Below are 12,444 nucleotides of genomic sequence, written 5' to 3' on the forward strand. Positions count from 1 at the left end.
TGTATATGTTTTATAAATTAGTATATAACTATATATATATAGATTGTAATGTATATATATTGTAGTATATTTTATTTAAACTTTAAAGTAGTACATATATATTGGATGATGCATATTTATGTGTAATTGTGTATGTGTATATATTTTTTAAATTCTAATGTAGTATATACTATATATATAGTGTATATATATTATTTAACGTATTTATAATGTATATAGGTGGGTATATATAATGTATATTGAATTATTTTTTTTATATTTTTGACCGAATTTGACCAGGTTTAGGTGGGTTTGACCAGGTTGGGTTGGGTTAAGTGGGTTGGGTTAGGGTTGTTTTTATTTTTTTTACTGTGTGAGCCCGGCCCGGCCCACTTAGAACCCAACCCGGGCCCAGCCCGACCCACAAACCGGTTAAATGACACGGGTCAGTTCTGGGTTGGCCCGACCCGACCCACTTGACAGTCTTACGCACTGTTTTCACCAATACAGTGTTGATATAGTATCATATTATTATTTTTTCATTGCTACATAGTATATATCACACATCAATCGGAAAAAACAACTTATAATATTATTACTAAAAAAAGTAGGGCATAGAATAATACTATTATAGAAAGGTAACAATAAGAATGTACAAATGTTTTGAAAAAGTAATGACGCAAACACATCAAATCCATCGTTTTCTAAAATGAAAGTTTAAATTATTATATAGTGATAAATCTAACAATCCGAAACGATAAAGTTAAATAGTGATTAAAACAAATAGTGTAATTAAAGTGATCGACAATACAATACAATAAGTAAAAACTATCCAAACAAAGCTGTTGGGCACCAAATGTAAAAGGTTTTAAAAAAAAAGAGAGATTAAACTTAAAGACTACTCAAGATTGAGGTAATGCTTTCAGAATAAACCAAAATGAGAAGAGTGTGTGATATACAAGTTGGAATGAGAAAAATATTTCAAGCGGTATTTGGAAATTAAACTAGCTAGCAATTTAAAATTTTTATTTCACTTAATAGCTTGAGTAGTGTATATTAATTTATTTTTAGACTAAACTGAGAAATTAGTCCATCAATTTGTTGATAAAAAATATAAGTAAATATAACTGGTACTTAATAGTTATTCCTAATAAATACGCTTTGGTTTCATAATTCAAATACAGTAATACTAAATCGAGTCTCACCATCACCTTTGACATAAAAAATTCTATATACAATATAGCATTTGGATGGGTGATCTTTGGGAAGTCCCGTGTTTTATTCTTCCTTTTGTTCCTTTGGGGACATCCGATAAAATTGAAACAATACTGAGAAGATGAATAGCATGGCCACAGATGACACACACTAATCGAGAAATGATTCAATATTTTTGAGCCTTGAAGTAATTGTAAAATTGTCTTCATGTAACATATAGATAAGGGGTTTGAGTTTGGAAAGCAACCGCTAATGTTTTCATTAGGATAGATCGTTTATATTACATATAGATAAGGGGTTTGAGTTTGGAAAGCAACCGCTAATGTTTTCATTAGGATAGATCGTTCATATTACATCCCTCGAGGTGTGATCTTTCCCCTGACCCTATTAATGTGAGATACTTTATGCACCCGTCTGTACTTTAATCTGCACTTTCATCTTCTTTCTAACCATTCAAGATTTAATTTGTATACAATTAATTAAGTTGTTTAAACAAAATTCAAAGCAATTGATTAGAAAATCATATTTGTGAAATAGCTGTTGACATAATCTTTTCAACAAACGTAAACGTTTAGTATTAGCCCTTACTTCATCTTGCAAATAAAATATAGATATTCAACTAACAAAAAAACACATAAACTGAAAATATATAAACATTTTTTTTCGAATAATTTCTGGGTTTGTACGTCCCATTTCTTGTGCATGATCATGTACCTCCTCTAATTAAATTATCTTCCAGCTGGAGAATCAAAGCAATTAAAAAACGAATCTTTAAATAGTTTTTTTATTTTTGATTTCTCTCACGATGTTCAATATCCACTTTGAAGCCTAACTAATACCTAACTAATTTGAACTTGTGTATGTCGGAAATTGGAAAGTCTGAGTTTGGGGGTAAAACACTCACTATCAAAAGCAATTTTATACTTAGAGCTCGAAATTAACACATCTAATAAAAGATAAAAGAATATTTACAACACTGCCACAACAAAGGTGGTGAACGTTTCCATAGTTGTTGAAGATGGAAGTATATTGAAAGTCGACGAGCATAATTAATTTTTTTTTTTTTTAAAAAAAAACAAAAGGACCAAAATGAATAACAAATAAAAAAGGTCATTCGATTTCGGTGATAATTTTTTCTTAATGTGCGAATTTCCAAAATATCCCCTTCAGGTCGAGTTATATCGTTAACCTTAATAAAAATACATCTATATAAATACAATATAATGTTTATTAGCAAAAAAAATTTTAAAAAATATGTTAGAGTTTTTGCCCTGATTTTCTTACCAAGTTTAAGTTTTACTTTTCTTGAAAGAAAAAAAAAAGTAATACCATAATTACTTTTACTTTCCTGAAAGTAAAATATAAATTTTTTTCCATATTTGGCAAACCTCTTTCTTGGAGAAAAAATTTTGTAACCTTATAAATAGAAGATCTCTCTTATTAAGACATAACACAGTAGCATCCACAATGTAGTCTTTTAAGAGTCTTGTTTAGGGGGAGATTTTCTTTCTAATAGTTTTTATGCTTTGTTTTATATTAGGTTTTTATATGTAGGCTAATTGGCCAAACTATATAATAATCATGTTTTTAGTATGTTTTTCTTTTTGTCTGAATTATCGCATTTATGGTTTTCAAATTTTAAGCTTCTGCATGACGCCCTCTCGATTTCGAACCCAACAAGTGGTATCAGAGCTTAGAATTTCAAGATCCAATGATTTGGTGAAACGAGGTTGAAGACAAGTTCAAGATGGTTCAAAATCAATTTGCAACCAATTTGATGATAATGGAGATATATATTCAAGATACTACATGTGGATAAAAAGTTTCAAACAAATTTTCAACAATCTGTTAGAGTTTTTGCCTTGATTTTCTTACAAAAATTAAGTTTTACTTTTTCTTGTAAGGAAAATAAAAGTAACCATGAATACTTTTATTTTTCCTGAAAGAAAAATATAAAATTTTTTCTTATTTGACAAACCTCTTTCTTGGAGGGGAGGTTTTGGACATGTATAAATAGAAGTCCCCTCTTCTCATATAATAACATAATAGCATCCACAATGTAGTATTTAAAGAGTCTTTGTTTAGGGGGAGATTTCTCCTAATACGTTTAATGTTTTTCAATATTAGGTTTTATAATATGAGGCCGATTGGCCAAAACATACAATAATTTAATGCTTTTAAGTATTGTGTTCTTTGTCGTCTGATTTATCATCTCATGGTTTGCAAACTAAAAACTTCTGCATGACGCCCTCTCGATTTCGAACGCCCTCTCGATTTCGAATCCAACACAATCCTGCTGCTAATCCATCTTTAAAACCAAAATCAATTTTCAACTCATGTTTATGGACTCCAACTTTCAACCCTTGCTGATTTTTATGTTTGGGCTCCTTTCTACTCATGCATTTACTTTTAGCGCATGAGCTCCGCTATTAACCTGTGCTCACTTTCAATGTACAAGGCTCCACTTTCAACCCTGTTTACTTACAACACAGGGCTCCAATAATACCAACCCATGCTTTTATTTTTAATGCATAGGACTTCAATTTTTAACCCATATCAACTTTTAATTATGGTAAGCAGCAGTGATATATGAAGATTGTACGAAGAAGGAAGACCAGGATTATTTTGCCATAAAATAAAGCCAAAAGGGGGAGATTTGTTAGGATTTTTGCCCTGATTTTCTTACCAAGTTTAAGTTTTACTTTTTCTTGAAAGAAAAATAAAAGTAATACCATAATTACTTTTACTTTTCTGAAAGGAAAATATAATTTTTTTTTCATATTTGGCAAATCTTTTTCTTAGAGGAAAGGTTTTGTAATTCTATAAATAGAAGATCTCTCTTCTCAACACATAACACAATAACATCCACAATGTAGTCTTTTAAGAATCTTGTTTAGGGAGAGATTTTCTCTCTAATAGTTTTTATGCTTTGTTTTATATTAGCTTGTTATATGTAGGCCAATTGGCCAAACTATATGATAATCATGTTTTTAGTATGTTTTTCTTTTTGTCTGAATTATCACATTTATGGTTTGCAAATTTTAAACTTTCGCATGATGCCTTCTCAATTTCGAACCCAACAAAATGCACCTATTGTTCTCTTGCAGTTAAATGTAGTTAATTAAGTAAATAAAAAGATATGTAAGTTTTTCAGCACTGAACTAATCAGACAATTCAATATAAGTTTTTAAAAATTATAAAAGTCAGTGGTAACTATTGAGTTTTCTAATTAAATATAAAAAGTTATTAATCAGTAATTTCCCCTACTAATAATTTAAGAAGAGAAGGTAAAAAAATAATTTTATCTAAAACAAAAATTTTTAATGAAGAAGAAAAAGTTTAAATCATTTTTTTAAGACTCTTCGCACTTTTAATATAGTGTAGATGTAAATGTAGATATGAATTTAGAAGATGTAGATGTAGATGTAACTGTTATTTTAATGTATTGTAGTTGTAGATGTAAATCAAACAGTAAAAATCAAATTAATGGGAAAATTAGAAAATATTATTTCACTAATTATATTTCTTGGGTACTACCCGCCCTTTTTTTGACATGATCATTTTTTTTTTTTGGGTATTAAGGGTAGTAATATTATATTAGCTTCATAACAAAAATTACAGAGAGGCATTTGGTAGCACAACCACCGTAGTATCTGCACTTGGTGCAATATTTACAAATCATCCATTAGAGTCTAAACCAAAACTAGTAGGAATATTTACATAAGTGCTAGGTGGTAAAACCCTAATGGTTTTGACACATCTAGTAGCATAGTCTCCTCGCTTATCAACTTCCAAAAAGTTCATCAATTCTTGAGGAGGTGACCAAAAAGTAGTAGCTAATAGTAGCCGTGACTGAAGTACTGATAGATAAACTGGATGGTAATGTAGTAGAGATGACTTTCCTTGCTAGGTCATCATCTAGCCTTTTCTGCTCTGTAGCTATAAGTGACTACTAGACTACCCACCTGTAGAAGCAGGTACCTGCAATTTGACAAAAGTACAGAGCGTTCAGTGCATTTGTCTATAGCTGAAAACATAGCTGTGACTTGCTTGACATCGACATTTATTTTCAAAGGTTTGAGGTTGTGCTTAATAGCAAGGTGCAAACCTGCAAAAAGGACTAGAATTTCAAGTTGAGTAATATCCTGCACAATTGTATAAGCAGTAAAATCCATTATCCAATCCCCCGGGAGTTACAAAAGACCCCCCCCCCCAAAGTACCCCAATGCTAGGCTTTGAGAGCAAAGCAACATCGGTGTTTAGCATTAGGCAATCCATTTTTGGAGGGTTCCATTTGGCATATAGGGTAATAGGAATATTCACAATCCTTGAGCTCCCCGCTAGATACAGTACTTAGTGGTGGAGTTTATGGCAATGCTTGATAATCGTGCCCCAGTATGCCTTTCAAATAAGCATTTGTTGTGGTGGTCCAAATAAGAGATGTGAAAAAATCAAACCGACCGATAAAATGAATCGATAAAAATATTATTATTATTGGGTTAACGATTTTTTAATAGTTTTATAAAAAAAAAATTATTGGGTTATTGGTTTGGTTCGATTTTTTCTTATTGGGTTATTTGGTGAATCGATAACCCATAAACTTATTATTTCAATTATACAAACTCTTAATTTATCCAAACAATATTTAGTTCAAACTTGAAGATTCTTGTAAATTAAACACATCATGTAGGATTTTGAGTTGCAACTAAGATTCTTTTTTATTCATGTTAGTTACTACTAATTTTATTTTATGAGTATTTTCTTATCGGTTAAATCAAAAACCGTTAAGAACTAAAAATCGATAAATCAAAAACCGATAAAAAATATCTTATTGGTATGATTATTGATTTAGCATATTTAAAAACTGAAAACCAATAAACCAAACCGATAATATGTAAAACCAAACCGAACCGACCAATGCACACCCCTCCAAATAGCCTGCAAACAGCAAGGAAGTAAGATATTCAGAGGCAGGTTGGGAAAGGTGTTAGTGTATTTGTTGAAGTTATCTCTTAATCATGAGGTAATCATTTTATTGTAATTATGAGCGGGGTTAAAGTCAGTGAAGTCCCTGTGCCTATCTTTATGATAATCTTTTTCCAGAAGTGATCGAGGCCCGTACATGAGGAGAACAGGTGGGATATTATCTCGGGCACACTGAGTTGGTAAAGCTTACAACTAGGTGATTGAAGACAAGAAATGTGGTGCAAGTATGCAGATATTGGGAGCCTATTAATCTTAATAACCACAGAAAGTATTTAATTTTAGGGGCAACGTTCAATTTCCATATCCAACTATAGTCTTTCGGGAACAAGGAGTCTTCTTCTTTACGGATCATTTGGTTGTAACAAGATTGGACCATGAACCTACACGTAGGGGTAAGACCCCATTTAATACGGTCAAAAGTGTTTGCAAAAATAGGGAAGAACACAGCTAACTTTTGGCTAGAAACAGCCTAGGGGAGAACAAAAGAGATACCCGATAGGTTCCAAGAATCATTAGCTCTATAGTCGAAAATGTGTTTAAGCTCTTCCGACCGTTTTAGGGGCCCGTGAATCATGGATCTTAGGGTGATCCCGAAATTTATCCACGGTTGATTCCAGAAACTAATATACCTCCCATTCGTTGGTTGCCAAATGATCCCATTTTAACAGTATTTCCAAACCAACATAAATTTTTTCCACACTATAGAAGTGGAAGTTGAGGTGGGGGAAAGTCTGAGGGATTTGTTCCTCAGAATATTCGCCCAAATTGAATTTTGAGCATGAAATAGTCTCCATACAGTTGAGGTCAGGAGGGCATGGTTCTTGGTCGTTAAACTTTGGATGCCCAATCCCCCGTCTTTCTTGGGCTTTGTTATGGTGGACCATTTAATGAGATTAATCTTCCAATGGGATTCGATAGTTCCCCAAAGGAAATCTTTTTCATATTTCTTAATTCTTCTGATAACATGAGTAAGTAACCTGTTGATTTGCATTAAGTGATTTGGTAAGGTATTAAGAACCGAATTAATGAGGGTCAGATGACAGACGGTGCTAAGGAATTTACTTTTCCAACCCGATAGGCATCGTTTAAAGTTATCTAACAAGAATTGATAGTCTCCCATATTAGGCTTTGAACTAATGATGGAAATCCTAAGTATTTACCCAAGTTGGTCCCTTCCGTGATCCCCATCAAAGAACAAACATGATGTTTAGTTGCGATAGCAGTATTTTCCGAGAAAAAAGGCTATATTTAGTGATATTGATTTTTTGGCTTGACGACGTGCTAAACCTAGCAAGTGTATGCACTATATTCCTACAGGATTGGTCTTTTATTTTACTACAAAGAATAATGTCATCCGTAAAAAGGAGATGGGATATTGGGGAGCCCTTTGGTGAAATTTTGATAGGTGTCCACAACCCAATTTTAACTTGCTCGTCTATTGCTCTCGACAGTCGTTCCATATACATGATAAAAATGTACAGTGACAAAAGATCACCTTGTCAGATTCCCCTTGTTGGGTAGAAGAAAGGCAAAGCGCTCCCGTTAAAAAGAATAGAGATAGCAGGTGTGGTAACTGTTGACACCTAAATTTTGTCCTCCACAACTAAGCTTAATTTTGAATTTCTTCGATGGTCAAATAAAATTACAATATTTATTTTATCTAAATAAAAGTTTTTCAAAGTATTTATCTGGATAATTTTACCATTTTAAGTAGCAATTATATATTATCGTATTCAGTTATGTAAAATTATATATTTTATTGCTTAAATATTTATTGTACGGAATATAAGATTTTAATCAAGGAGGGCTTATCTTGAAAATAAATTAAAATAACTAAAATCTTGATTTAAATATAATTTCTCAAAAATAATTTATTTTGATAAATGTGTTTGATTTTATCAAATCAAGAAGCTCGGAAATAAATTGGGTATTAATTCGTGTTGAATTATAATTTAAGATAGGCCAACTTATTGAGTTTTATCATGATTGAAACTAGATTGGGCACAATTGCAATACAAATTGACCAACTTATTTTCAATTTGATCAAAATTTAACAAGGATGACTAAATCTCAATTTGATTGGGGTTGTTTAACTAAATTAAACCAAAACCCATCCCCTCCATTTCTTTTTCTACTGACCCGACCCAACACTAATCAATCCGTACCGGCCCAAACTCCTCCAATCCTTTTTGATTCAGTAAAACCTATTTCAACAAGGAACAATAACATTTAACAACCCAATAACAATTTCAGCCAACCCAAAACCCATCATGCCGATCTCTTTTGCAGCCCAATAACCTTCGACCCGGTCCAACCCACCACCATCTCCTCTTCTTAACTGTAAACAACATCGCCAAACACACCACCAGTGAACAACAAAACACCAAAAATAGCAAAACCTGACCCAGCTTGACTCCGACAACTAATGACACCCAACATCGACAGAACCCGACTAGTTCACTGATTCAACGACAGCGAACCCATTAACCCGAAGTCACCCCATGATTACAGCGACAACGAATCGTTCGACCACAACAGCTCAGCATCAAACTGTTTTGTAAGATTTTCGTACAATTCTACAGCTCATCCCTATCCTCCTCAACTTCAAATTCAAATTTCTCCTTTAAAAAATCCAAAAATACCTTTGTTTTTTCATTTTCCGCCCACATCGGTGGAAATATAATTGGGTTCCCAAAATTCATCGTATAAATAGCTCATTTGGGAGAAAAAACAACCAAGTCTTGAAGGTTGGAAAAAATACTTTCAAGCAAAGAGTTATTTTCTAGGAAACAATTTTTTTTGCGAAAAGTAGTCCACTACTCAGAGTCATCGGAATCGCATCAAAGCTTTTCGGTGGTGGTTGAACTTCCTTCACAGGCTTGAGTCCTGTTTTGCTGCTCCAAAATAGGTAAGACCTCATTCCGTTTAGTTTTGATTTTACATTCTTCTTCATCTTGTCATTCTTTAGCAGTGTTTTGGATAGTATGTATGCTAATACTGTTTGATGTTAGAGGCTTTGAAAGTCATAGGTTGTATGATACATGTAAATGTTTATTGTTGTGTCTATTGCGTAGCCCAATTCTTTCTTTTGCAAGAGCTGATACAAGACCGTTAATAGTCATTAATCTTCGTTCTTGAATATTGTAGTGGTTAGAGTATTACCTTTTCGTTAATCAAATTCTTTATTATGTTGTCCGTTCTCATGTAGCCTAAGTATTGGTCCCATCCTAAATTTCATACCTTTATCTTGCTCTAAGTTTTGCTTTGTCGTAAAGCTTGAATTTTTGGCTTCATTTAGGAAATTTTGATTTCATGAAATCACTGTGTTGTCTCGAAATATTGATCGTTGTAATTTGATTAAGGTTTTAGTTCATTGTCAAGCTATGCCTTTTTTTTTTTTTTTTATAATCTATTTCCTAGTTCACATGCTTGGATATGGACTCACTGTGTTGTCTCGAAATGTTGATCGTTGTAATTCGATTAAGGTTTTAGTTCATTGCCAAGCTATGCCTATTTATATAATTTATTTTTCTGGTTCACATGCTGGGATATGGACTCACTGTTTTGTTTCGAAAATGTTGTTCGTCGCAATTTGATTGAGATTTTAAGTTATTAGTTCATTGTCAAACTCTATTCCCTTCCCACAATTTGCTTCCTCGTTTACTATTTCATTATAAACACCTTTTTGAGTCTGATGATACTTTGTCTTGCTATGTTAAGCTTCAAACTGCTGGTCTTGATTAGCAATTTACTAGGTGAAAATTTTATAGAGTAGATTTTTGTCTCCATTTTGGATAGTTAAATTGATCCGTTAGCTCCTTGTATTTCTTTATCTGTGGTAACATGAGAATCTCATATATAGTTTTGGTATTACCTGATTTATTAAATTATGTGACTGCATTTTAAATTTACCGTTAGAAGGTTTAGCATTTTGTTGTTTTTGGGATTGAGTGTGACTCCCTTTGCTTTCTTTGGTTTAGTTGTTTTATCTCCGCTATAACATGAAAATAAAATGAGTGACCCACTTGCGTCTGATAATAAGTATAATGATACTAGAATAGCCTCACAGTAGTTTTCCTAGTAACGTTGCCTAATCATTATCAACAAACTTTTGTTTGCTATTCATAATTGTATCTTGGCTAAGAAAATGCTTCAGTAATATACTTTTTTCTCTTACTTTCTTTATTCATAGTTTGATGTTTTCTTTACGCTTGAGAATGCTATTTTTCATCTCATTATTTATCCATTTAGTGTAGGATTTTTGCACATGTATTAATTTGCGTATTTTTTCTTTGCATGAGCCCGCTTTCGAGTTCAAATGGACTATTTCCCATTGTTGCATTATCGATATGGACCATTGAGGTCCATCCCTCCCAAGTCAATTTTGAAGGCCCAAAAAGACAATCATATTACATACGGATGCGAGAAGATGGAAGAAGCAGAAATGGGTAGAAACCCATTGACAATGTGGCTAAAAGAATTGAAAATCTCGTGACATTTTATTATTATCATTATACTATTATTATTGTTTTGCTTGTCTTATTTCATTCAGTTATTTATTTATTCATTCATTTGAGGCCTCAAAGTCAAAGTTGTAAACCAATACAGGTGAAGCGAAACTCGGGCCAATGGTTAAAAAATAGTTTAGGACAGGTGAAGATGGGCCAGATGCCCAAAATGAGTAGTTTAGGATAGGAGATAGGTCGAAAGCCCAATTAGATTAGGACAGGGTTGATAGATTTAGGCTTAAGAGCCTAAATCACTTATTTCTCCACCTTTCCCTTATTTCTCCACGTTTATCTATTATATGTTTATCTATTATATGTTTTTTCGAACCTAGTTAAATTTTCTACTAAGTCATTAAAAAACTAACTTTGCATAAACCTCAAAAAATATTTTCTCAATCAATTTTCTTTTCAACGACCAATTTTCTTTTTAAAGTTAGTCAAAAGAATCATTTTCAAATAGTCCGGATAACTGCAAGTTAACAGACATTTTAGGTGTCTTAAAAACCTTTCTAAGATGTTAATAAGAACCTCTTACTCGGGATTTTTTTTAAAGGCCTAAGTCTTTTTTTGTTTCGAGACTTAAGATTTTATTTCAAAAAGTTTTCTTAATTTTTTTCAAATAAATTAAGTGGCGACTCTGTAATTCCTTAAATTATTTTAAAATTTTCTTTAAAGTTTTGAAATAGTTTGAAAAGTCAAAACCAATGTTTTTCAACCCTTCGAGTTAAAAAAGGGATAAAACAAAAATGGTGACTCTGTTGGGAGTTTAACTAGGTTCTAACCAAATATTTGAATTAGCTTCTTTGACTAATTATTAAACTGTTTATGTGCTTATATGTTTAAATTCTGCAAAATTTAACTGCTACATTTCATGGCATAATCCCGCATAATGATTATTAAACTGTTTTGAGATTTTATGGATTCCCAGCCCCTATTGATCAACTCCAAATCAAGTGTTGGAAATACAACAGTTTACCGGTACGTTAGGTGGTCGGAGACTGTTCGTATTTCAAAACTCAAGTTTTTCACTTGGGAACCTGTGTCCAAACCTACTCTAGACAATCAGGATTAAGATAAACCAAAATCCTCTTTTACGAATGAGCCTAGGATGACCCAATGCCTGAGGGGGTATTGGGCCTATTAGAAAACCTGCCCTGCGTCTATTGGTCACAAGTCAATTAAAGACGAATCATATTTATATGTTGAAGAAATATATGTTATTTAATTCAATCCATTATCATTTGGGGTAGGGGAAAGGCTTACTTTGCTTGCTTTCGTATAAGGATGCTTCAATCATCCATCAATTGAGGGAAAAATTAAAGCAAGCCAGGCAAAAGATTGATTAATTTGGACGATTGGATGATTTTCCAGACTAATATGTATGAGTATAGAGCATAGTTATACGGGAATCACTTGATCATCAACAGATGTCGCCTATGACAAGAAGTGGACAAAGCTAAGAGGGCGAAGGCCGATAGAAGATCATCTAGGAACTAGTATTTTCGATCCTCTATGCGGGACATTATTCTTTTTCTCATGTTATTTTTCCTTTCCCCAAGGATTGTATCCCTTTTGTGTAACTTTTGTAAGAATTTATGCCCTTTATGTATATCTGTGGAGGTTTTTGAGGGATAATGGATTGGTTTTAAAAAGCATATACTTCCTTCAAGTATGTTAGACCAACCCTTAGGTCAAAAGAGTCACTCAATTAGGATGCATATTTATTACAATATGCTTGTGTGATAAAACTATTTAT

General features: G+C 32.6%; 1 long non-coding RNA gene and 1 other non-coding gene across 2 annotated transcripts; both read left to right on the plus strand.

The window, feature by feature from the left end:
- Window positions 1–1,271: 1,271 nt before the first annotated feature.
- Window positions 1,272–1,370, plus strand: LOC124889184. Its single transcript, XR_007047796.1, has one exon. It is a non-coding gene; the product is annotated as a U6 spliceosomal RNA (small nuclear RNA).
- Window positions 1,371–8,450: 7,080 nt separating this feature from the next.
- LOC124888560 lies at window positions 8,451–10,751 on the plus strand. Its single transcript, XR_007047004.1, has 2 exons — window positions 8,451–9,088; window positions 10,482–10,751. It is a non-coding gene; the product is annotated as an uncharacterized LOC124888560 (long non-coding RNA).
- The last annotated feature ends 1,693 nt before the right edge of the window (window positions 10,752–12,444 follow it).

Source organism: Capsicum annuum, chromosome 11 (assembly GCF_002878395.1).
Source record: "Capsicum annuum cultivar UCD-10X-F1 chromosome 11, UCD10Xv1.1, whole genome shotgun sequence".
NCBI lineage: Eukaryota > Viridiplantae > Streptophyta > Magnoliopsida > Solanales > Solanaceae > Capsicum > Capsicum annuum.